Here is a 27,026-nt window from a genome sequence, read left to right on the forward strand (position 1 = left end):
GAAGACACACAAAATGAGATTTTACTGATAGATCTATCGATCATAGCGATTTCGTTATTCGAAGAGTGAATAAGAGAAAGAAGATAAATGAGAGAATCGACAATTTTATTAGTTTAGTTTGCGCGATTTCAGCAATTCTCTATGAAACCATCGACAAATCTGTAGCGCGTAGTTTCAAACGCGAAAAGCTATTACTGTGCTATCAGGCTGTTTCTCTCTCTCTCTCTCTCCCCCTCTCTCTCTCTCTCTCTCCATCTTTCTCCTCCTCTCTTTCGTTTGTATTCTCTCTCTCCCTCTCTCTCTCTCTCTCAATTTTCCCTCGAGTGACATATTTTTTTTACGCGTGTATTTCTGTCGACGACGCGAGAGATACATTTCTCTCACACTCATTCTCTCTCTCTTTCTCTCTCTCTCTCTCTCTCTCTCTCTCTTCCTCTCTTCTCGTTTCTCGTGTATTCCCATTCGCAAATCAAATACTCCTACCCAATCCCGTTCCGTTTGTTCGGTATGATCGATTAAAACCGGCGCGTACCGTGGCTACTACTATCAACATTGGTGTGTGTGTGTATGTATATATATATATATATATATATATATATATATATATATATTCAAGCAAAATCAGTTCCTGAAACCGAATAAAATATTGTTTCAGACGATAGACAAACGATCTGGTCAATTGCAGAATTAATGATTTTTCTAATCCTTTCCCCTGTCCTCTCTCTCTCTCTCTCTCTCTCTTTCTCTCTCTCTCTCTCTCTCATTCTCTCTCTCCCTATCTCTCTTGTTCATTTATTCTTTGCTTCGTTGAACTTCCGCGTAACAACGTATTGGTTGCCGTTATTTGGCACTCTGCCCAGACTATTTTCTCTCTTATTTTCTTTCTCTCTCTCTCTAACTCTATTTATGTCTCTCTTTTCCTCTCTCTCTCTCTCTCTCTCTCTCTCTTCCTCTCTAGCTTAAATCGTTGTTACTTCCGCAACGTACCATTATTTATTTCATATTTTTCGATGGCACGCGCAACGCGTCGAAATTTCGTTATCGTTTCCCCCTTCTCTTTCTCCAACTCCGTTAAAGTTTAGCGTGAAACATAAATTTCGTATTTCAGTGTAACCGAACGAGCCAAAAGAAATTATTCCTCGAATTATTAGACATGCCATTTTACAATCATTCATTGATTTTCTTGTTGTAATAAGTTCTCCTTTTTTTCTTTTCCTTTCGTCTCTGTTTTTTTTATGCTTTTGTTGTTGTTGTTGTTGTTGTTATTCCTTTTCTGTTCTTCTCTTTTCTTCTTAATCAAAACGAGTGTCCTTTTTATTCATTCCAGAAATTAACAGAATTTGCATCGTCCTTATTCACGAACAACTTCCATTAAAAAGAAAGTAAGGAAAGTTTGGTTTCTACATCGCATTTAGGAATATCATTAACGAACAGAAAATGTTATGTATATTTGATGAGTCTCAAAGTAAGCCGGAGACTTTACTCCACGCAATTGCCATTTGTTTTAATGTTAAAAGTCACATTATTTACTTAACTTGGCTCGTAAGACGATCTCACGAATTCCCCTTGAATTTTTTTCCGCGAAAAGAAGAGAAAAAAAAAGAAGAAGGAGAAAAAAAAAGAAACTTGCAATTAAGCGAAAGAAAATCTTCAAACTTTTTCTTTATATTATTCGTGGTTCTTTAAAGAAACGATCTTTCACAAACAAACCTTACCAGCACTTTTACTCGGCCATTCTCTATTATCCCTTTCACGGTTGTGAAAATTTTCAGAAAAGCGATTTCGATTCGAATCCAAAGTTTGAGAGAGCTTTCATAGAACGTCTTCGCCATCGTTGTTCGTACGTTTATCGAGTGCCCTGGACCGTCCCACTCTCTTTATATACGCTGGATAAGAGCTGTGCGAGGAACAGGAAAGTAGATCTAAATGGAGTTCGAGGTACCGTTTGCTCTGCGAATAACGTTTCACCTTATCGAATATGATCGAAAGGAAAGAGAGAGAGAGAGAGAGAGAGAGAGAGAGAGAGAGAGAGAGAGAGAAAGAGAGAGAGAGAGAGAGAGAGAGAGGATGTATGGTAGAAAGATTATAATTGCTCACGATGTACTTCCGGGTATGGTTAGAAGGAATTCTTGGATAGCTTGTTATCTTTGGAAAAGACTCAAACATAAGAAAGAAAGATAAAGAGGATATGAAGAGAAGAGAGAAGAGAGAGAGAGAAAGAGAGAGATAAATGAAGAAGATATATATCTACGAAACAATATCAATAAATGAATGGAATATATTTTAAAAATAAAGTTAAAAAATGCATATTATATATAGCATAAATGATGATGGTATTGTGATAATACGATTAACTGTTTACTTTATATTCGATTTTGTTGATTATTTCAGAGTTTAATTAAGAATTATAATTAATATTTTAACGAACGCGGTTAAACGTTGATATATTTTTTTAATAAATTTAATTAACAATTTTAAAGAACGAATACTACGAGCGAAGTGATTTATCAGATACAAACGAAAAGGAAACATAGTTATATCGTGAACATCGTAGAGACAATTAAATCGTATAGAAATTTTAATCGTACGGACGAAAGTATTCTACGAAGATCGATGAGAGTGTATATTTCGATAGTAGCACGCACGCTTAAACTTTTGATAGTCTATTATTCGATATTTCTAAACACATATTGTTCATTCATTTCTAGAACAGAAGAGTATCATAATAAAATAATAATTGTATAACTCTCTCTTTCTCTCTTTTATCGGCAAAAGTTAAACTATTAATTTATGTAACAGAAAATATGATTAAAGTTCGTTACATGGAAAGACATTAGGGGATTAGTTTGAGAGAAAATTGTCGACAAATAAATCCTTTCGATTATCGAACTTTCTCTCCTGAGTCAATGATCGTTCTCTCGTGGCTTTTTCTTTAGTTTCTCATCAAAGTGAGATCGGGATCTAGAGAGATCTATAGAGAAAGAGAGAGAAAGAGAGAGAGAGAGAGAGAGAGAGAGACGGAGAAAGAGAGAGAAAGAAGTATCATCTGTTTCTCGGAAGTCTTTAAGAACGAAACACCCAAGAGAAATTTCCACCAACGAATGAGAGTCCATTGGGGGGAAAAATGCAAGAGAATCGAACGTTTGCTTTTCTCTCTTCCCTTTCTTCTCTTTTTCTTTTTTTACTTTATCTTCTCTCTTCTTTCAAAGAAAAGTAAAATTTTCTCTGAAGAAAACAAAAGGAATGTATTACGATCTCATAAAGAGTACTTCTCTCGTCATTATTTTTCTTAAAAAAAAATAATTTACACGTTACCATTAACTGTTATAAACAATATTTATTATTTATGATGCTTCATATTTATCGTAGCTAAAAGGAAAGATATAAAATTTGTTTCCATTCGATTGGAGCCCTTTTCTTTATCTTTCTCTTTCTCTCTTTCTTTCTTTCTCTCTCTCTTTCTCGGTAAAAATCATGAAATTTTACTCTCGTGAATTTAACTCTGAAAATGTTTCAAGCATTCGATCGGAAGAGCAGCTTTTGACAGTTTCCATTTATTTATCGCGCGTTCAACTTTTAACTTATCCATATAGACATTCTTCCTTTACTTTTTTACTTTTATACTTATCACTTTTCTCTATCTATTCTATTCCAATAGGTAAAAGTTACTGAAAGCGAAACACGAAAGGCATTGACGTTGCATAGTTTGAAACTTTAAATTAGTATTACGGAAAGAATCAGTATCTTTTTTCGAGCTTTTCACATACGATACATGGACGAGTCGATACTACGTCGAAAGAGAGAGAGAGAGAGAGAGAGAGAGAGAGAGAGAGAGAGAGAAAGAGAGAGGTCAGCTTATCGATCGAAGCTTACGGATTGGTTCGCTTAATGAGAAAGTTGGCACTTTGCTGCTTGTTAGAGGTATCGAATGGACAAGAGAGAGTCAGATAGATACATAGAGAGATAGATAGAGCGAGAAAGAGAGAGAGAGTAAAGAGAAGGTCGGTAGGGAAACTCGAGGTTAGGAGACCGGACTAGCGATGTGTTCGTTAGGCATGAATAATGCAGGCCCTGTGCGCTATGAAGGAGTTAGAGAGATAGATAGATAGATAGATAGATAGATAGAGAGAGAGAGAGAGAGAGAGAGAGAGAGAGAGAGAGAGAGAGAGGATGAAGAAGAAGAAGCTACGCTCCCATTGGCTCGGACCGTTCGGCTGTTCGATAGGACTTTGATCTTTTGTAGTCGTTGAATTTATGTTGGCAGGTTAGTAGACGATAGCACAAAGGTGCTCAAAGCTATCTCCATCCCTGTTCTTTTATCTACGTCTTTTTTCTTTCTCTTTTTCTTTCACGGTGCAACAAGGTGACCCGGCAAACTCACTTTGTCCTTAGAAGAAGCCGGAAAGAAAATTACCGGATGGTACTTGTTATGCATAAGAATATCCTAGATATGTCGTAGCTAGCTCGATTTAATCTACGACGATCGATCTTTTTATTGTTCTCCCTTCTTGTAAATTTCAATCGTCGGCGATTTTCACGTTAAGCTCGTATTATTCGAAGGGTATTCATCGAAGGATATTTCGATGAAGTTATGAATTTCGGAAATAATCTCTATTCGATTTTTTATTCTTTCTTTCTTTCTTTCTTTCTTTCTATTAAAATATAACAACAGTAATTTATGAATAGTTTGATTGTGATTAGATTATGTATTGGAATGAACTAATTGATTCGACAATGCGTATGAATTCGGAAAATGTTGATGGAAAATGGAAAATGTTGAAACAAAAAAATATGTGTATATATATGTATATATGTAAATATATATGTATGTATGTATGTATATTTATGTATATTAAAATACATGTATATTAAAATATAAAAGTAATTTACAGATTGTTGGATCGTGATTAGATTACGTATTGGAATGTTCCAATTGATTCGACAATAAAAAGAATATATATATTTGTTTTAATATTTTCTATTTTCATACTCGATGAATTCATTCCCATTGTCGCATGTGTGTGTCTGTGTGTGTGTATGTGTATGTATATATCGCAGAAAACGTCTCTTATTTTCATGAAAAAGGAATCTTTAGAAGATAGACCTCTCTCTTCGATATCACACAACGATTCTTTTGAACTCCATTACCCAAATGTTTTCATTTTCAAAAAGGAAGTAAAAAAGAAGAGAAAGAAAGGAAGAAAGAATGCAAGAGGATCGACTACCATCCAGTTGTAAAATGCAAATCGTGAATCCCCGGAAATACATCACGCACGTATGGAGTTCCGTTCCGGATATATACTTATATATAATACACATATACAAGTGCATACATAACGTATATACGTGCTATGCGTACATGAACTTTGCCATCTCGTTTTTGCGATTTGTTTCTCTATACGAAAATCATATGATAAAGAAAGAGAGAGAGAGAGAAATAGAGAGAGATAAAGAAAAATAGGAAAAGATAGAGATCTCATTTATACACATAAATCCTCTCAAAGTATTCGTATTGCGATAACGAAATCTTGTCCATTATGACAATATAGTGCAAAAGAAGCAGTCTACGTAATGTACTTGAACCTATTTGATATACGTTCTACTACAAAGATACATCGAGGTAAATTCGAACAAAATCGATAACAAGACTCCCATTGCAATCGAAATTAAAAAGTAAAATAAGAAAGACGAGAACAGAAAGGTATTTTAAAAAATATTTACAAGTGTAATAATCTCTCTTTCTTTTTTTTTTCCTTCTCTTTGACATTATAATTCCATGTTTTCTCTTTGTTATCAAGGATTATATATGAAGATCACGAATGCGTCTGAATCTGTCAGGAAAATGTGTGTGGACAAGCGCACATGTGTGTGTGTGTGTGTGTGTGTGTGTGTGTGTGTGTGTGTGTGAGAGAGAGAGAGCTTTATCAGTATGTTTGCGTATGTATGAAACAGAGAGAGAGAGAGAGAGAGAGAGAGAGAGAGAGACAGAGAAGGTGGATTACGTTGAAACTCGGTGGTTGCATCACTGCGTCAGCTGGACCGTTACTGGTGATAGCTACGCCGTAGACATCACTATAATGGAATGCGTCAGGTTGCCTTTATGTCTCTTCCTATATCCACAGCATCCTGCCTTTGCGTATCCTGCCGCTGCTCGTAGCTTCTTATACGTACCACTTTCCTATAAGCGCTCATCTTCTATGCTATTCCAACTACGCGAACTTGCCGGATTAAATCTATCTCTGTCTCTCTTTCTCTCTTTTCATCTCTCTTCATCTTTCTCTCTCTCTCTTTTCATCTCTATTCATCTTTCTCTCTCTCTCTCTTTCTCACTGTCTTTCTCTTTCTCTCTCTTTCTCTTTCTCACTATCTTTCTCTCTCTCTCTCTCTCTCTTTCTTTATCTTCTACCGTACTAGATCCTCTAGTTACGTTGAAAACTTTAGGCTGTGCAAGCTTTAGCATGGCTTATCTAAAAGTACGATCTTTTTTGTGAAGCTTGCAATTAGTTCGAAAAATAAAAAAGAAGAAAAATATGATTGATGTAAGATTTAGATAGAACAGATATCCGTGTTTCTGAAAGAACGGAGAATATTTTTTGTGGTAAAATTTGTCTTCCACGAGAACGAATTACGAGAAAGTTGTAGAAAGAAAGTTTGCCATTAGAAAGTATCGAAAAGTATTATCGACGTGTTGAATATCTTTTATTGACGTTAGCTAAGATTATATTTTAGTTTTTAAACCGTGGACGAGTTACAAACAATGAATGGAATTTATTCTTTATTTTTCATTCTCGTAACGATCGAGTTTTCTTTTTTTTTGTTTTCTATCCGATGACAATCAGTCCCTATGGTTTATCCATGCGGATATTGACCGAGTTGTGATTTATCGCTTGTTTGTCTTTTCTTTTGCAATTTTTAGTCATTCGAAGCTTTGTGTTTATTTTTGATCTCTCTTTCCTTCTCTCTCTCTCTCTCTCTCTTTCTCGTTTTTATTTTGTTGTCTTTTTTTGTTTATTTCCGATCAGTCTCGTTTGCAGGTAGAGCGGTTATTCGCATTACTTCATTTACGTTGGTTTTTCATTCAAAATTTCAATACCTGTTTTATAGCAATATAAACGAAAAAATTTCGATTAAAAATTAAAAAAAAAGAAAGAAAAACAAGAAAAAACAAAGTAACTTTCGCATCTATGCAAAAATAGTAAATAAGAAAAAAGGATGTTAGATACTTCGTTGAAAATAATTAGACTCCTTTATTTAAAAGATAATCATCTTTTAGATTAGCTAAACGCGTTATGCGTTTATCTCTCCCTCTCTCTCTCTCTCTCTCTTTCTTTCTCTCTTTTTCTCTTTTTCTTTCTCACAATTAAAAAAGCTTTTTTATACGTCGACTCTTGCCAGTTTTCTCGAGTTTCCTCATTTGTAACAACATCCCACGGAATTGTCATGATACGGTGAGTTCGTTGTCCGTAAGCGAAACTGAAAGGAAAATGAAAAGAATAAAAGAAGAAGAAACGGGGAAGAAAGGCTCAGAAAAAAGGACACAGTTAAAAGGGATAGAAATTAAAGGAGAAACAAAAATTTTTATACGGACGATCCTTTGTATGGACAAAATTCATTTTACGGATGAAATTCAAGCGGTTTCATTCGGACGTGAGTTTTTCTTACTCTCTACGTAAACCTGATACACATCTACACCCACATATAGATATACGTATGTACGCACCGACATAGAGAGAAAAAGAGAAAGAAAGAAAGAGAGATATATACACACATATATACACACACACATACATACATATATACATCAGAAAGGTCGGTGATAGGGGCGGCTGCGGAAGCAGCTTTTTCCGCATCGTTGCATACTCCTCTTTTTCCTTCTTGCATCCGCAGCTGCGGAGTCCGCAGTCATGGCACTTTTGGTCATGCTTTTTCATTCAACGAAAGCCACGCGAGTTGCGTTTTTGCAACAGTCGTCGATGATTTTACGAATGATCATGCATGATTCCGTCGTCATCGTTTCTTTTTTCTTGTTTTGTTTATCTTTCTTTTATTCACGATAAAAATGTAATCGTTGTTTGAATATCAACATATTGCAAATATTTCAATCTCTCTCTCTCTCTCTCTCTCTCTCTCTCTTTCTCATACAAATTATATCGAATTTATTGTATTATTGAATAATCATATTATTCAAACGATTGTGAATTTTGAGGTTAAAAATGTTATTAAATTGTATTATAAGTACAACCATGAACAATATATATCGTTTTGTATTAAAAAACATAAATAAGAAACATAAATAAAAGAAGAATCTGTTTGAATTTAATGATATATAATATATGCTTTTGTTTGTAATATAAATATCACTATTTTATCTCATTTATCATATCATTGCGTATGTCGGATACATAATACTAACTAAAATGTTTTATCGTTATTTTATTTATAAAAAAAAATGTATTAAGAAGATTGTTATCATATGATCCATTATTATGCGAAAAGAAATCTTTTTATAACTTAAGGTCATCGTTTTCAAGATCTTTTTATGTCTTATTTTCATAGGTATCGTGTTTGAAGCGTTTATTTTCATAGTTTTGATTAATAAAATATTCGTTTGAATGATTTATATCTATTTATAAGATACTCATAAAGTTTGTATATTTTTCAATAATAGATCGTGAATTTTCGTATTTTATAATAAATATGTAAAGGCCCTATGTAAAGTGCTGCTCTTTCCTTATGTGGCGAAAATTGTCAACTTAGGTTCAGTATTGTTTCGTGCTTTTTCCGTGGTCGTACGATTTGCGTCGTTCTCTTAATTGCAGGTAATTAGCAAATTTTTTTTCAGAATATATTTTCTTTCATTATTGCTAATAGTTACTAAACACGTGATTTTCACGAATTAAAACTCGCAAACGGCAATGATATCCCGTTTAGGAGTTATTCGCGAAAATCAAATTGATATCTTGTACTTTTATTTCTTCATCATTTTATGCCTTAATTCTATATATATCACATATTTTCGAATAAATTGTATAGTTTTCACTAACGAGCTATTCGTTTTGATGGTTTGTATACTCGTATATTACGTTTATAAAATTTCAATATTTTCGAATAATAGATCGAAAAATTATATATTATTAGGGCAGCCATATATAAGGTGGCGCTCGTGTCGCGTCGTTCGTTCAACGGTCTCGGGTCAGTTTGCAACGGAATCTACGTCTGTTCGCTTAATTACAGGTAATTAGCAATCTTAATACTCATTCTTTTTTAATACTCATTTTTGTATATTATATCAATCGATTGCAAAATGTTCAATTTTTAAGGAATATTATTCGTGAGTACGTAACGACATTGCGTTTAACAGATATTCGGAAAAATAAGATTGGCGTTGGTATATTTCGATAATTATTTTATTTCATTTTCTTAACCTTTATTTTTATACGTATCGTATATCATATAATTTATTTTATTCGTTTTGATCAATATTATATTTACTGTGATAATTGATATGCTTGTATATTTATAATGTTCTTGCATACGTATATATATTTTCAAATATTATATTGAACAATAACGTATTTTCAAGATGTCCAAATTGATGAACTGCGCATGCTCGATGAAGATCGTCAACTGTTTATAATTCCAGTTGACGATGATATTTGAAATATTCGAATTACAGATAGTTAATACATTTGTTTCTAATATATATCTTTTCTCGATTTATCAATCGATAATCCAAAGGGCTTTTTCTCAAGTTTTATATATCTTGTAGATAGAATAATAATATTATTTATTAATATAAGATAGAATTAATAATTTTATATTAATAGATATCAATAGATAGTTATAGACGTTGATTAACTAAATAATTACTGTTACATTGATAAATGTACAATCGAAATAATTTAAAGTACTTTAATAATAAATGAAATATTTATATGATAATTTATTATAAAAATTATTGTGTATGTATACATATATACATATACATATATACATATACATGTATGTATATATATATATTATATATATTAAATTTTTATGCACTATATATATTTTATACTTAAATTTTATAATATAAAAACACAATAATCTGTAATTTAAATATTTATATTTTGTAATATATATATATATATTGATATAACAATCTAATTATTCGCTACATTAATACTATTATAATAAATAAAAATCAAAAGTATTAATTCTCACAAAAGATATAGAATTTAACACGAAATCATTTCGTATAAATAGAATATCTCACTTTTGTTGTACTTTTTATAGGAAGAAAAAGAAGAAAAAAAGAAAAAGAAAAAAAAAAGAAAAGAAAAGATCGTGAAAAAGCAAGAGATAGAAATTACGGAATGATTGAAATGGGAAGAAAGCAAAGAATGCTATCATGGATTTCTTATGGATACAGCGATCAAGGTTATCGGACGAAAATGTCGTGCAATCTGTCGAGAGAGTTAAAGAGAGAACGAAAGCAATATATAACCGATACAGTCACGCACCAGTAGCACCAGCACCAGCACCAGCACTAGCACCAGTATCAGCATCAACGGCAGTAGTAGTAGCAGTAGCAGTAGCAGTAGCAGTAGCAGTAGCAGTAGCAGTAGCAGGAGCAGTAGTAGTAGCAGCAGCAGCTGGGTGAGTGGAAAGAAATTGGCTTCTATGATTCGTACAAAAAAGATCTCGCGCGCCATGTGCGAGATCCACCCTCTTGAAAAATCGTATTTCGATCATGATCGTGGAGAGCAGCTGTCTCGCTATGAATGCCTCACTCCAACTAGGATACAAGAAATTGCCGTTGCGATTATATGCGAAATTGCACGGCTGGCTAGGTTCGATCGTTCGATGAAAAATTTCTCTTCAACGATTTTTAACGTATATGTATGTGTATATATCTATACATGCAATAAGTATATATTATAGGAGCAGTATACGTAATATAAATAATGAGGAGTTGATGAATAGAAACGATATTAACGTTGGTTCGAACTCGTTTCATGGATTAACGATAACGAGTTAATTTATCGTAATAACAATACAAATAGATAGATAGTTAGTAAGAGATAGAGAGAGGTTTAACCGATATTATTATTATTATTATAAATTTATATCTACACTCGCGTTATATTCTACTACTGCATTAATTCGAGCACGTACTGATCGAGGAACGTAAGAATAATCGAACTATGGGAATTATGAGAGAGAATTATTCAAACTTAATCCGATGGATATTAATTAATTTTTTCCTATATACGTAATTAAGAAGATTTTATTAAATTTATAAGTTTTCTCTCATAATAGCTGATGAATGATTAAAGAAAGGGGGGGAATAAGAAAAAAAAGAAAGAAAGGAAAAAAGAAAGAAAGAAAGAAATCATCTTTATTATCAGGGAAGATTTATTGAAATTTTTTTCTACGGCTTGACAGATGCGCTCGAGATATAATATTTTAATATACTTACATTGTTAACGTACACTTTTAATAATTTAGTATCTCGTAATATAAATCGGGTTAACAATGTTTCTCAGACACGACGATATTGCTCGTCGATGAGAAACGCTCGAAAAATCACGAAGCTGTGAGTAATAAATTCGACGTAACTTTTCTAGAAAAAAAGAGAGAAAGAAAGAGAGAGAGAGAGAGAATAGAAAGAAGTATTATTAAGATGCTTTTCCTTGGAAGATATTGCCAGTAAACTTTCGACGAAGAAGAAGATCGTTTCTCGAAGATATTTTCGTACGAAAAGAGGTGGAGTCCTTATAGCTTTTTCACGATGACCAACGCACATCAAGAAACTCATAACGAAACGCTCCATTTTCGAGTGACTCTCTTCTCGATCATCTCTTAGATGATCGGTAGGAGTGTCTTGAAGATTTCTATAAAACACGACAAGTGCTTTGATAATCGCCTCAATAACTTTCTTCCGGAAGAAGAAGGTAATGTCTCTTAGTACGACTTCCCAAACGAAAATTTGCTACTTCTTTTATTCGATCTATTCGATCGAAACTATAATTAAACGAAATAATACGTCTCTATACGTAGAATCAAATTTAAAACATTGCAGATACATCAATGTCTTCTAGTACGACTTACCAAACTAAAATTTGTTATTTCTTTTATTCGATCTATTCGATCGAAACGATAATCAAACGAAATAATACATCTCTGTACGTAGAATCAAATTTCTAAAGTTGTAGATACATCGATAACGATACAAATAATGAGTATAGAATATCACAAATGCAACTTGTTGCTTTTATTGTCCCATAGATATACATCCAGGTTAGTCTAATTTTTAATTAATTAAATATACTCATACGCTTTTTTTAATTAATATTATTCTAATTGAAAGATTCAGACAATAAAATTCGAATTTTATTCACGTGTATTATATACGATGACGCTTGTGAAATATAAATTTACAGATATATATGGTGGATAGATAGGAAAAGATAAATGGGTTGCAGAGATATTATAGTACGAGATAATAAACATTCACTGGATATTTACGCGTAATTGCAATGAGAAACGGTTCATAAATATCAAAAGGGAGAATTGAATCTTTTCTTTGACCACAGCAACGTTTCTCTCTCTCTCTTTCTCTTCCTCACACTTTCTTTTGCTCTCTCTCTTTTTTTTTTTGCTTCTTTTTAATAACGATAAGTCACGTTACTTGCGACGTATACTTACGGATAAAGCATGTATGCCAGACAAATATATGATAATTCACGACAACGAGAAGCGAGTTCTAACGACGTTAGAAAATATAGACGTCTGAGGATTTACGATCAAAAGATTTATGACGGAGGAACCTTAGTACCTTAGAACGATGGGAAACGTGGTACTACGTGTACCTACTCCATTCAAACACGCTAAGGGTGCCATTGGACGTGACAAAATATTTTTACACATTAATATCGTTAAATTCCAAATGAATACGAAGTTAAAAATTTTCTTTTGTTGTTTGTTTTATATCCATCAATAAATTTATATCCCATTAAAAAAGATTTTCATGAGATTTTCAAGAGAAGTGGTTCAACATATTTCTGATCAGTTTAAATAGATCATAAGGGAATAGAAAAGATTAGGAAAAGAGAAATATCTTTGTAAGCGATAATAAAATTAATTTGTCGTATCTATATAAAAATTATATAATTATACGATTAGAATTATTATATAATTGTAATAATAATTACAATTATAACGATTATATAATTATATTATTATACGATAGAATGACAATAATTTATAACAACAATTAGATAGGATATATATATATACATATTAAATAATAATTAAATAGAATGACAATAATTATATCTTTTCTACAATTTATACTCACAAAAAAATATGATAAATTTCGGATATAAATTAACAATTCATTTTGACGAGAGGAAACGAAAGAAAATTTTTTAAATACAGAAGAAACGTAAGTGCGTCGTAGCTTATTATACGTGTTGTTATAGACGACAAAGAATTCATTGATGTTTAAGTATGTTGATTCTTCGAAAAAAAAATCAATGAAATTAATTCTTTTCTTGATTGGGTAGAAGGTATGAAATTTTGAAAAAATTACTTGACGTTGGCCTTTAATCGCTTATCTCTCGTTGAAATTCACTGGCCCGTAGCCAGAACATTCATGTTATCGTGATTACCACGTACGTCTCTCTCTCTCTCTCTCTCTCTCTCTCTCTCTCTCTCTCTCTCTCTCTCTCTTTCTCCCTCCCTTCTATCTCTCTTCCTCCATCTCACTTCAATATTGACGCACAACCTTGCAGCGAGTTTGCCGTAATCGTGTGATCGAATTTCTCGATAATTTACACGCGCATCCAGGTCAATGTTCTCTATCTCGGTGTACCGTCTATTTACAGTTGAGTTCGTCAATGTGCACGGATGACATCGTGGTCACGAAGCTGCTCTTCGTATTATTGATTGAAGAACCGAATTATTTTTTTATTCAAAAAAAAAAAAAAAATGATTTAGATTAATGTGACGATGAACTCGAAATTAATCTTAAACTTTACTTACGTCGAATTTATTTTCAAAACGTAAGAAAGTAATTAATTGAAAGAATGATTCATTGAAAATCTTTTGATTCTCTGTAAAAATTGTTTCGTATATCAAAATTCAATTGTATCGAATGATATAATTAAAATATGATATAGTAGAATTTATTATTGGATATATATATATATATATATATATATATATATATATTTTTATACACGTTTAACAAATTTTACAAACGTTTCTTAAAAGGTAGAGAAAATTATTTCCTCATCTTTTAAAAATTGTTTAATACTTAAAAACTCGAATGTAGGTTGAATCAAAAGTTTCTAGATGTTTTTAAGATTGAAAGATCGTAAATAAAAAATCGGCGAAATAAAAAATCGATTACTCTTCACCGAAACCTTTTAGACCGATCGTTTTCCTCAGATTGTAAAACCACGAACACGACTGCAAGTCTAAAAAATCTTGAAAAAGGTTAATTGACAGTTAAAATCATTTGAGAACATTCGGGTGATCCTGTGTAACGAACGAATTAGAATTCTAAAAGAAAAAAAAAAAGAAACAAAATAAAGTAAAATACAAAATACAAAAAATATAAAATATAAAATAAAAAATAAAGTAAGATACAAATACAACCGCCTCAATTTTCATACAAAAATTAAAGAAATTTTTACGAGTGTAGTTGAAGTAAAGAGAGGAGTAACGTTAAACACAGAATTCGTTTTATAAAGATACAAATCCGTACGGAGTTATATCGAACGTTTAAAACTTTACGTTAAACGGAAAATTACAGATTAAACTAATAAAACGATTAAAAAAAAAATATATATATATAAATATATACATTTTTATTCCGTTCTTTTCTTTTTTTTCTTTCTATTAATTTTTAATGAAAAATCTAATTACTAATATTAAAAATAAACTTCTTCTTTAAGTTCGCTACGAAAAATGATTTTAAGATCATTTTCGTTTAATATAGAGTGTTTATTATTAACAAGAATCTGAGATAATGTGAAAGATATTTTTGCTTTTCTTTATATACATATATATATATATATATATATATATATATATATATATATATATATATAATATGATTACCAGGACGAAGTTAAAACGTAAGGAAAGATAAATAATATAAGATGTTGGAAAAGGAAATGTTATCTTGGAGAACCGCATGCGGGATATGCGGTTACTTCGATTTCGTGCAGGATGAGCGAGGAGTTACGCTGCGGTAGGTCGACGTTTTCTCCGGCCCACCGCATCGCCACCATCACCATCAGCATCACCATCGCTACCACTATCGTCAGCCTTCATCCTTCTACTCTCCATTACGTTACGACGATGGAGGTATTACGGGAGTTACTGCGACAGATGTCCGACAGTTTAGACAAACTAATCTCGATCCCTTGGTGGCGTTGGCCCTTTGTCGTTCTACATCCGCTCCTCTCGTCGTTGCGGACACTTCTCATACTGCAGGATTATCGGTTCTAAAATGGTCGGACGTGTCATATCGCGAGACGAGTGGAATTAAAAGCTTTACCGAATACAGACCCTTCGCTTGGGAATAAAAATCGAATAACGTTGCGATCTTTTCATCCGTTTTATGTACATATCAATTTCGTTATTCGAAATAATTTTTAGTCTTCTTTGACCGATCCCAATCGACTTATTAATTTTAATATTTAATTTGTACACCTCGTCGGAATTATATAAATATTGACGTTGTTTTTGATTCCGTTCTTTCTCTTTCCTTTTCTCTTCTTTTTCTTTCCTTTTTTCTTTCTACTCATTTTTAATGAAAAATTTAATTACTTCGTATAAAGTTCTTCTTGAAGTTCTCCACGAAAAATGATTTTAAGATGTTCGTTTCGCGTAGAGCGTCCTATTATTAACAACAATCGGAGATAATGTGAAAGATATTTTTGCTTTTCTTTTTTCTTTTCTTTTTTTTTTTTAAGAATTTCTTTTACATTCGATTATAATACTAGTCGAAACGATGTTAGATTGTTAAATAGGTCGGCAAATTGAGAAACTACTGAAATAATTGAACGAATAGTAAAATCTGATTTGCCAAAGTTTGAAGACACTTGCTTCGTTTTCTCTCTCTCTCTCTCTCTCTCTCTTTCTTTCTTTTTCCTCTCTTATAAAGCATTCATTGTTTATAAAGGAGCTTCGTAGCGTTGAAAGCACCTCCTGAGGAAAGTTTTTCAGATGGTTTCGGCACTCGCGACGCGTTCGAGGACTTCGTCTTCGGATTTTTCTCGAAGGTCGGGGAGCATTAAGAAGGATCTAAAGGCCGGCTGCACTCCTTGCAATTCCTTGCATTCGAGTGAGAGAGGAAAAGAGATAGAGAGTGTGCAGTTGCGATCTCCTTCACGTCCGCGATTGTGGGATGGTTCTAAGAAAAGAGAAAGAAGCTCACAAAGTACGCGCACACAATCCAAAATGCTTGGAGCACCTACACATACATATATACACACACATATATATATGTACATGTGTATATACACACATATACATATACACATACATATATAATACATAGGTCTTCCTTTCTTTCTCTTTATTTCCGCATCCTTCCTGAGAGGTCCATTCGGTAGGATTACGTTCTTTCGCGGAGAGAATGTCGGTCACTGAAAGTGCGTCGTAAATCTGGACAACCGCGAAAAAGACTCAACGTAACGATCCTTCTTACGAATACTTCGTTTAAGTTATCGATGATCGCATCGCTTTCAAAGGTAGGAGAAAAGATTGAATCAAAGGTAGTCTATCTTTTCTCTTTCGTTAGAAATTCTAAGAAATATCTTCGAACGTTCGTAAAGTTAGTTTACTCCTACTTTCTTTCTTTCTTTCTCTTTTTCTTTCTTTCTCTCTCTCTCTCTCTCTCTCTCTCTTTCTTTCATTTTCGGTAATCGAACGTTAATCGATTGAAATAATAAATTATGATATAAATTGTTTGTATTATAATATATAAAGCTCTGTATAATACGGAGGATATCGTAATGAAATATCATACGAGTCATTTGTAATTACATTAAATAAGTGTAAATTGTGAGAATATGAAAAAGGAATTTCTTATACTACGTCGTTAAAAAGTTAGAAAGTGCAATTACGCGCGTTAATGAGAAGTATTCTTTTTTTTTTATTTTTCTTTCTTTTTTCTTTTTTAATTCATTTAATACACTTGATTTCATCATGTTCGGTAGAATCGTTCACTTTAGTCGTCAACTATCTATCAAATAAATGTATAAATAGAGATATAAAAGACAATGGAGATATTTAAAGTAGTCGAGTTAGATGGGACATATCTGTATACCGTGTTACGTATGTACGAGTCCCGTTTTTGCCATATCGCACGAACATAAGTCAGGATTTTTGCGTCGTGTGGTATAGTTAAACAGTTTTTGTTATACCAAACGTAAAAGACGTATACCGTTGCGTTAGTTCATCAACCAGTATCTTCGAACTATCGTATCCAAGATTAACTTCGTTCTTAAATATTTAAAAAAAACAAAATCTCATAGAAGTAGCCAAGAAGATGTATAATTTTTTTAACGACACAGTTACGATTTTTTCTATCGAACGAATTCGATTTGATTATAATTCTTATTTTTCTTTTATTTTTCACTTCGAAATTCGATGTTATAGTTTATTATACAAAATAATTAGAGACACGTGAGATAACAAGCGTTAGATTACGATAATAGAACAAGTAACGTCACAATCCATCCCTTTTCGAGAATAGAAAAGGAGAGGAAGAAGGTCGTTCTCCTTCCTCTCACATTCTCGAGACACGCTTTACGAGCCCCTTGAGAAAACCTTAACGTCTGTCACGGTTCGTAACTTATTCCAAGGCCTTCGCGGCACTTCTTGCACAGCTAAGCGTTAACTCGCTAATTGTGCCCCTTCGAGTCGTACACCTCTCCCTCTTTTCCCCCTCGTTTCTCTACCACTGTTACAGCCACTTCTTCTCTTCCTCATCGATCCTTACCCAGAGCTTTCCGAGGACGTGACGTCGCGCTTCAACGTTAAATCTACGAAGACACTAATTGCTCATCCTCCTGACGTTACCTGCATCGACCATTCACCAAATTTTATTCTTCTTTTCCACGTGTGTTCTTCTTCATTTTTCCCTTTTCTCTTTTTCTTCCTCTTTATTCGTTATTATTCTTATTACTATTTTTTATAATTTCTTTTTCAAGCTTAAGAAATTTTCTTTATCTCTCTTTCTCTCTCTTTCTTTTTTTCGTTTTTCTTTTTCTTTTTCTTTTTCTTTTTTTTTTTTCTTTACATTTACCTATTACTTGCATCCAATTTTTTTCGTTTACAATTTCGCCTTTAACATAAGGATCATTTATTATTCTCACGATTATAGGCAAACTTTTTCAACGAGTCGCTGATCTCTGTCTTTTTACATTTCTTTCTTTTTTTTTTTTTTTTTTTTCATCGGTTACCATCATCTCCAATTATTTTCTCATTTTTTGAGAACGTCGATCGTCTTTAGATCTTCGATAAACTTCGTTTGAAATCAACGTTACCTCAAACTTAAGAAATTTTCTTTCTTTCTTTCTTTCTTTTTTTTTTACAATTTCGTCTTTAACGTAAGAATTATTTATTATTTCCACGATCATAGAAAAAATTTTGCGAGTCATCGATCTTCATCTTTTTACAATTTTCTTTTTTTTTCCATCGGTTTATCATCTCCAATTATTTTCTCATTTTTTGAGAACGTCGATCGTCTTTAGATCCTTAATCATCTCCATTTGAAATCACTGTTACCTCAAGAATGAAATTTCCATCGCAGAAAAGGACGGTGTGTAATGTAAAAGAGGTTAATTCTTTTTCCTTCTCTCTCTCTCTCTTTCTTTTCTTTATCCCACTAAAGTTTCTTATCCTTTTTTCGGGGAAAGCCTGGTGCTTTTTAAATTCGCAAGAAGGTCTCAGAGAGAAAGGAAGAGAGAAATAGAGAGTAGTCAACATCTTCATGCCAAATTACACGTTGCTTCAGAAGAGAGTCCATCGTGATAGAGTGGCTTGATTCTTCGTTGAGATTGCAATCGGTACTTTTGGGTGAGATGAAAGCCTTCCTTCTTCCTTCTTCCTCCTATCTTTTTTTCCAATTCCTTTTGGACGATTTTTTCTCTTCCTCCTTTTTAACATTCCACAGTGATTATCATCATGATTCGATTAAATCGTGCGCATACGTATAATAACATTGATCCTATTTTAACGAGAGATATATTTTAATAAGTGCTAAGAGATACCGTGACAATTAAAGATAATATACGCTCGTTATTAATTTAATTAAGTGAATTTTCTTCCCTTCTTTCTTTCTCTCTCTCTCTGTTTTATTTTTTTTTTTTCTTTAGAAATAAAATTTCACGATCTTCTTATTCTCTTTATCAACGTTGTAAATATAATAACCGTCATTTGAAACTAAAAACGGTGGTGAGTTTAATGAAATTATCATTTTACGATGTCTACCTTTTGACTGAGAGAGAAGAAAAAAGTTTGAAGAAGAGAAAGAGAGACAGATAGAGAGAAAGAGAGAGAGAGAGAAGGATAGAGAACAAGAGAAATGAGGATGAGGAGGGAGAGGACAGGAGAAAGGTTCTCAAGACCGTTATGGGTTTACAAGTCGTAAAGCTCTTTATTATATCGGGGAAGTCTTATGAGTGGTTCCTTTGATTATAGCAAATACCGCCGGTAAAAAAGTCGGAAAACGACAGTCCCGTTCGTCGAGACGTTCTATGTGTTCTACAAATATACGTATCTATGTAGCATGTATGAAGGAAAAGTAAGGTTGTCGAACAGGAACAACGTCGATGGTCCTCGTAAAACATTTTTATAGAGTCGTATGAGCCTGAACATCGTGAAATCTTTCTCGTTATTCTAGATACGTGTAATCTTCATGGTACAAGAGAAAAATACAAAGGGGGATATTAACTCCGATTTTGACTTATTGTTAGAAAGAAAATCTTGCTTTTTTTTTTCTTTTTTCTTTTTTTTTCTTTTTTCTTTTTTCTTTTCCCCGCTATCCTTTCCATTTCGCTATTTTTACATTTTACGGTCGTTTATATCTATCTTGCTCGTACGTGTATTTGTGTCGAGTATTTAATCGTATCATTTTGATCTGGTTAACGTTATATCGTGCAATCATTTGAATTGATCCGTAGAATTGAATTTTGTTATTCGCGTTTTTTTTTTTTATCATATATATATATATAATTGGTCTTCGACCTATTTTCTTGAATGAAGTTTTAAAACTGTAACATGAAAAAGGAAGTCTTACTGTGATCGGACAGTACTTGTTTTTGCGAAGGGAAATAATCCGATGTAGAAGAAAGATGAAAGAGATTTATTTTATCAGCATCCTTCTCTCTATCTATCTATTTCTTCATTGTAAGAAACGTTCTGCAGTTCTTCTTCAAAGACAACAAACCACGCGGCAGATTTATCGTTTTGATCATTAAAATAAGACGGAAACTTCCTTTCGAGAATTTACAATGCTCTTATTATATTATTTCAATGATTTCGAAAAACGATATGTAATATAATTTTCATAATTACTGTCAAATTTATATCTTGTCAATCGATATTTTGATTTCGTAGGAACGAAAAGTTAACTTTACAAAGTTAACTTTTTGGATTTCGTAAGAATACAAGATTAAACTTAGCAAATTAATTGGATAGAGTTATCATACAAGTTCGTCTCCTGCATTAAATTTAAAAATCGTTAAAAGTAATACGAGTTTCTCGGGACACTCGGTATAAAAGTCACTTTTCAAGTTAAACGACCATATAACGATGGTTTTACTTCTAAACAACGGAGGAGAATTGGAAGGGGTTAGAAGAAATGGTCGGGAAACGCTTTTCGATCGAATTTTCAAAGTCGTATCGTTGGAACGACCCTCGTCCTTTTTCATCCCTCCTATCTTTTCTCTACCCTTCAAAATCTCTTTCCCTTACCTTTATAAAATACTCAACGTTTTGCTCTTTTGGGATAAAGAATGCGTGTACGAAGATTTATATCGAGTCGAGTCTGATTTTATAGGCCGTGCCAAGTTTTCCCTTCATTTCTTTCTGACCATAGCGTAAGTTATGTTCGTTGTCGATATAAAAGGAATAAAGAAGATAGAGATAAAAAGAGAGAGAGAGAGAGAGAGAGAGAGAGAGAGAGAGAGAGAGAGAGAGAGAGAGAGACAGAGAGAGAGAGAGAGAGAGAGAGAGAGAGAGAAAGAGATGGAAGATTGGAAAGGGTTAAAGGGTAAAGAGAGATGTCGATGATGCGAAAAAGAAACTAACGCGTGTACGTGCTAACGCGGTTACGTGATAACGTTACGCATACATAAACATACACATACACATACACATACACATACACATACACATACACATACGATTCTCTTTCTTTCTCTCTTTCTCTCTTTTTAGCGTAGCAGTACATTGAAAATCACTTCGTGATAAACGAGAATACCTTTCGAACGAACGAACGCGTGTATGGAATCGTCAACGAGCTTTCGTTTCTATCGTTCGTTTTCATAGATATGTGTTCAGTTTAGAGTGAGAGAGAGAGAGAGAGAGAGAGAGAGAGAGAGAGAGAGAGAGAGAGAGAGAGAGAGAGAGAGAAAGAGAGAGAGATTAAGAGGGGAAAAAAGGCTTTTTATTAACGCAGTTACAATATATTTCTTTTTATTTCTTTCTTCGTTCTTCTTTCTTTTTTATTTGAATCGGATTATACAAGTTTATTGAATCGTCACCATTAATTTCTACGAGAATCTTTGCTCGATTAAAGAATTGAAATAACATGAAAAATCCCAAGATGTTTCTAAATTTTATTAATCTCTACATTGTTTTCTTTGAAATTTGAAAAGAATCTTTCAATTAAGAAATATCTAAAGTGTCTCGAAATAAGAAAAAATCTGCAAAAATATTTGAGATATAGCTTGTCGAAAGAAAAAGTAAAAAAAAAAAAAAAGAAAAGAAAACGGAAAAGAGATCATTAATTTATTTTTCTTCTCGACAATTTGAATTAATCGAAACATTGATAGAATATCGAAATTATAAGCTCGATTGAAATAAAATCGATTTAGGTTCGCTCATTTTGAAGATATTTATGCATTCCATGTATTCGATGCATTCCAGCATCCTTAATTTTAGATACCCATATAGTAATTCAAATCCCCGTACGCGTTCACGTTTTCTCCATTTCATCGAAGGGAAAGGAGTTTAATGCCGTCGGGGGTTAAAACGAAGTAAAAAGTCGTAAGCGTTAGCCGATGTAAATTACGTCCCACGCGAGTAATTAAACGTTCGGCTCTATCGCATTTTCTTATTAAAGGAACTTTTAACGAATCGCTTCGGTGGTCATTACTGGATAAGCTGGTCATTTCTCGAACTTGAATATCGACTGGTGTAGGTATACATACATATTTTCCTGTTTTGATTTTTATTATTTTTTATCTTCATATAATTATTTCTCTCTCTCTCTCTCTCTATCTCTCTCTTTCCTTTTTATATTATTTTCTTTGAGTTTATCTATCTTTTTCTTTCTCTATCTTGATGTTACAAGCCTTCTGATTAGAAGTCACAGAGTTGTTAAGATCATAAGCAAGAATTTCACGTGCAGTTGTCTAACTAATTAGCTTCCTTGTCGGAAAAGACAGATAGACAGAGAGAGAAAGAGAGAGAGAGAGAGAGACAGAGACATAGAGAGAGAGAAAAAGATACAATATATTATGCGTTTTCTGTCTGTTTCTACTGGAAAATGACATGTAACGCGACACATTGGCAAAGACTCATTGGCTAACCACGTAACACCCACAATTTCATGGCCGCCACAAAGATCCAACGAAGAGAGTATTTCATCGTTGACATAACTGTGCGGGAGACACTGATTTAATCATGTGTACGTGTATGAAAGAGAGGAAGATATATATATATATATATATAAATAGAGAAAGAAAGATAGAAATGGAATGAAAATGACGAAGAAAATTTTGTGCGTTTCGCAAAAACTAATTGTCTTATTAATTAAATTCTAATTTCGTGATAAAGTTCAAACGTTGTGTATTATGCTCGTAGAAGCATAATCGAAAAAAAAAAAAAAAACTGGAAAAAGAGTAAGTTTGACGCATTTGAGTGAATCTACGATTCGTGTTCGATTTCTTTTTCTTTTTTTTTCTCTCTCTCTCTTTTCTTTTTTTTTTTTGACGAATATCGAACACATTCCTGCCTGACGTTTAATTACTCAACGGCTGTGATAAGGATCGATCTATCGCGAGATGCTCGCAATCATAGCTCTCGTTTTCAGGTTAATGGATTTCTCGCATCCAAACACGAAGCGTTGCTCGATTAGATCGCGATAAGATTCGTTATCGTTTCGCCATATTGAAAAATTCTTTTTCGTGTTTAAAGGATTGATCTTTTTCTTCTTTTTAGAAATATTTTTCGTCGCGTTAATTTTATCACTGTTCTATTTATACGATATTTAGAGCCGATAAATTTGTTCTTTATTTTTTTATTTTTTTCTCAAACGACTATCTTTTCCTATTAATTCCTTTTCTATTCTATCTTTTCCCTTTCTAAACTACTATATAACGTTCGAAAGTTTCGTGATTTAAATATTATAATTTGAGAGAATTAATATAATGAATGGATAAGTAACGTTCATTGTCTATTCTCAGGAATAATTCAACAGAATGAAGATATCTCATAATCTTCTTTTCTTTTCTTTTCATTAATTGGCGTGAAGATTTGATCCGTAGGATTATTCAGTAACTTCGTGGAATATGATAGGCCACACGGAAGTCGCAGATAACGCGTCGTCGGTTCTCAGGAGAGGACTTTCTTGGCCGAACGTCAAGAAAGTTTTCAACCGAGTATATAATGTCTTTACGCGCTCGAAATACCACGAATTTCTGGACGTTTCACGAGAAACTTCTCTCGTTCGTCGATTAAATGAAAACAATAATAAAAAAAAATATATATATATATTGTGATTGTATAATAACAACAACAAAATAAATAGATAAATTGATTACATTTCATAACAAGCTCGGATAGAAGCAATTAGATTAATAACGTTAAATGAGATGTTAGTTAAAATCTAAGTTAATTATAATTAAATTAAATATAGCATTAAAATAAGCAGACTTTAACTATGTCCCGTCGGTACTTCAAAGGAAATATTCTCTAGTATTTATGAGATTGTAACGTCGAGTTGAATATAAAGTCAACTTGGCTTCTTCGTAAAGCAGACTGCATATCGTAATATTAATGATTAACGATTAAATCGAAAGCTTTTAATTAACCGTCTGTTTCCATAGGCTCTTCGTAAATAAATAAATATAACAAATAACGTAATAATAAATCAAAAAAAAAAAAAATAAAATATATTTTATGCGATTATTATATTTCGTTAGATTTTCAATCTCGCTGTATGAATTCACATGATCTATCTATTTTGCAAATGATCGTTATATTCAAGCAAATTCACAGAGATTTCGGTGAAGAAAGATTATTTTATCTACGTCGACGAAGTAATCCAGTTGTTCAAATCCGATGGAAACTAAGCTCGATTTGGCAAAGAGAAAGAGAGAAATAGAGGGAAAGAAAGAGAAAGAGAGGGCATTTCTCCCTCGGTGTAGCAGGCAAATCGTCCGTGAGATTGAAGAAAATAAAAGTTTCTTGGCGTTAGGATTACTATCGTTCTGTGGTGACCGGACTGACGTTGTACGCTAGTCAATTTTTCTTTTCCCAAACTCACCGATTTGCAAGAAGGGTACTAAAAGAAAAAAAATGGCAAAAATAAACATGCTTATGTTTTATCCTTTTTTTTTTTACATTTTTTTTTACATTTTTCTTTTTTTTTTTTTCACGAAAAAGAAAATAGATACGCGCATTTAAACAGATCGTTTGCAACGAAGATACTATTTTTTATTTTCTATCTTTTTTTTTTTTTTAACTTAAATTAAGGTTAAAGAAAAAAATAATATTATTAGCTACGTCAATAACGTAGAAATAGATATTATTAACGTTCACACATTGTTACGGAATAGTACATACGAAGTATAGAAACCAATCGATCGTAACACGAAATGAACAATTCTATTTTACCGGAATAAAATGTAAACCATAGACCGACAAGGCAAACATGCGCGTCCCATTAGCATGATGTGAGACTGGTGGTCGACACGACGAAATCTAAATTTGCCGAGAGCTTTACGAGAACTCATTTCGGACGTGGTTGTTCATAATGCGAAACGTAGTAACAGGGACATTAATCAGAAGTTGGTGGCTATTAAATAGAAAATTATGTGGTATATGAGACATTATATGTCACGTTCAATGAATGACGTTTCGTCAGATTTTAAATAGTTTATATATTTCTCCATTTTTCACCATTCTAATACGTTCCCCTTTATCATATATTTTAATTATCCAATCGCGATTCAAAATATGTATAAAACGAATAAAGTTTGAGAAACGAATGAAACGGTAGGAAAAATACGGAAATGATGAATATTTTGAATAATAAAATGTATGAGCATTATACGTTCTATTTCGAACGTAAATTCGATTAGTCATTTATCTCTTCGTTATCACGATGATCATCCATGTTAGTATGGAATTACATGATTCTGCTTTTGCCACTAATGTCCGGGAACCTTCAATTACGATCTCTCCTCATCCCCGTTTATTCTTGCTAATTCTCTCTCTCTCTCTCTCTCTGTCTTTCTCTCACACACATATACACAAACACACCCCTCTCTCCTTCTCTCTCTACCCCTTTTCCTCTCTCTTTCCTACATATATATGTAATAGTTTATATAAACTATATGCGCATACGGAATAGCTACGTGTACCCTAATCGAGTAATTAACATTCTGAGTTTCGTTTAATTTGTATGTCATGGCCCGAAGAGAAACGTACAACATTCCAGTTCGTGCAAGCGTAGGGTGTAAAGTTCTCTGGAGAAATGTGAACCAGCGAGAGAGAAAGAGAGAGAGAGAGAGAGAGAGAGAGAGAGAGAGAGAGTAGATACATACGTCAGACTTGAAACTCGAAGCGCGATTCGCTCGATCATATACACTCTCTCTCTCTCTCTCTCTCTTTCTTTCTCATTCTCGTCGGTCAAAGTACGAACAAATTCTAGCAAAGGAAACTACGTAGATACTTACTTTAAGCGAGTCATGTAACTAACTTCGTCTAAAGCGAGATGCGTTCACGCGGATAACTCGAAATTTCTTCTCTTTCAGTTCTAATCCAAATCGACATTCCTCGTCTACATTCTTTCGAAACGGCAAAGTGCGAAGTATTTTTCATAAACATTTAATTTCTATGTCGACGCGTTATATTCACATTCCTCCCCTACTTCCACCCTCATCTCTCACCTCATTAATAAATTCGAACGATTTCGGGAATTTTCATTTTCATTTTCATTTTCATTTTGTGAAATAAATTATCGTTCATTTATCATAATAAGGATATAACGAACCTTAATTACTTTTAATCGGTATAAGGGAAAAAAAATTCATTAATTCTTTTCTCTTTGCATTCACCTACGCAATGAAAATGAAATTCAGGAATCGATCATTAAATATCGACCTATCGAAACGATATCAAAGGGATCGATTAAATTTCTTAAGCTTTTTGCAACGTTAAACAAAACATACGGAATTAGTTCTTTGTCATTGGTCAAAAGTTTAATGATAGATACTGTCAATGCTTTTACTACCCGGATATTTGAATATTCGAATTACCTATTCATTGTAACTCGAAATCCGAGCCCGCATCCGAGATCCGTATCTGAATATCTGAATATTTCAACGAATTTGGATCCGAATATTTGAGTAAGTAACTATTTCGGATCTCTCACTATGACGACTGAAATACAAAGCTTTTCATAATAGCTTTTTGATTAATCCTTTATTTATGATACGTCATTTCTTTATTCATATTATATTATTTTGTCACGTGTTTTAAAAATGCAAATATAATATAAAGAT

At 32.9% G+C, this 27,026-nt stretch overlaps 1 protein-coding gene across 4 annotated transcripts in view; it reads right to left on the reverse strand.

The window, feature by feature from the left end:
- The window catches only part of LOC127062105 (cysteine-rich motor neuron 1 protein-like), a 308,729-nt gene that overhangs the window by 23,949 nt on the left and 257,754 nt on the right, over positions 1 to 27,026 (reverse strand). The window lies entirely within an intron of this gene.

This window comes from Vespula vulgaris, chromosome 3, assembly GCF_905475345.1.
Source record: "Vespula vulgaris chromosome 3, iyVesVulg1.1, whole genome shotgun sequence".
NCBI classification, from domain to species: Eukaryota; Metazoa; Arthropoda; class Insecta; order Hymenoptera; family Vespidae; genus Vespula; species Vespula vulgaris.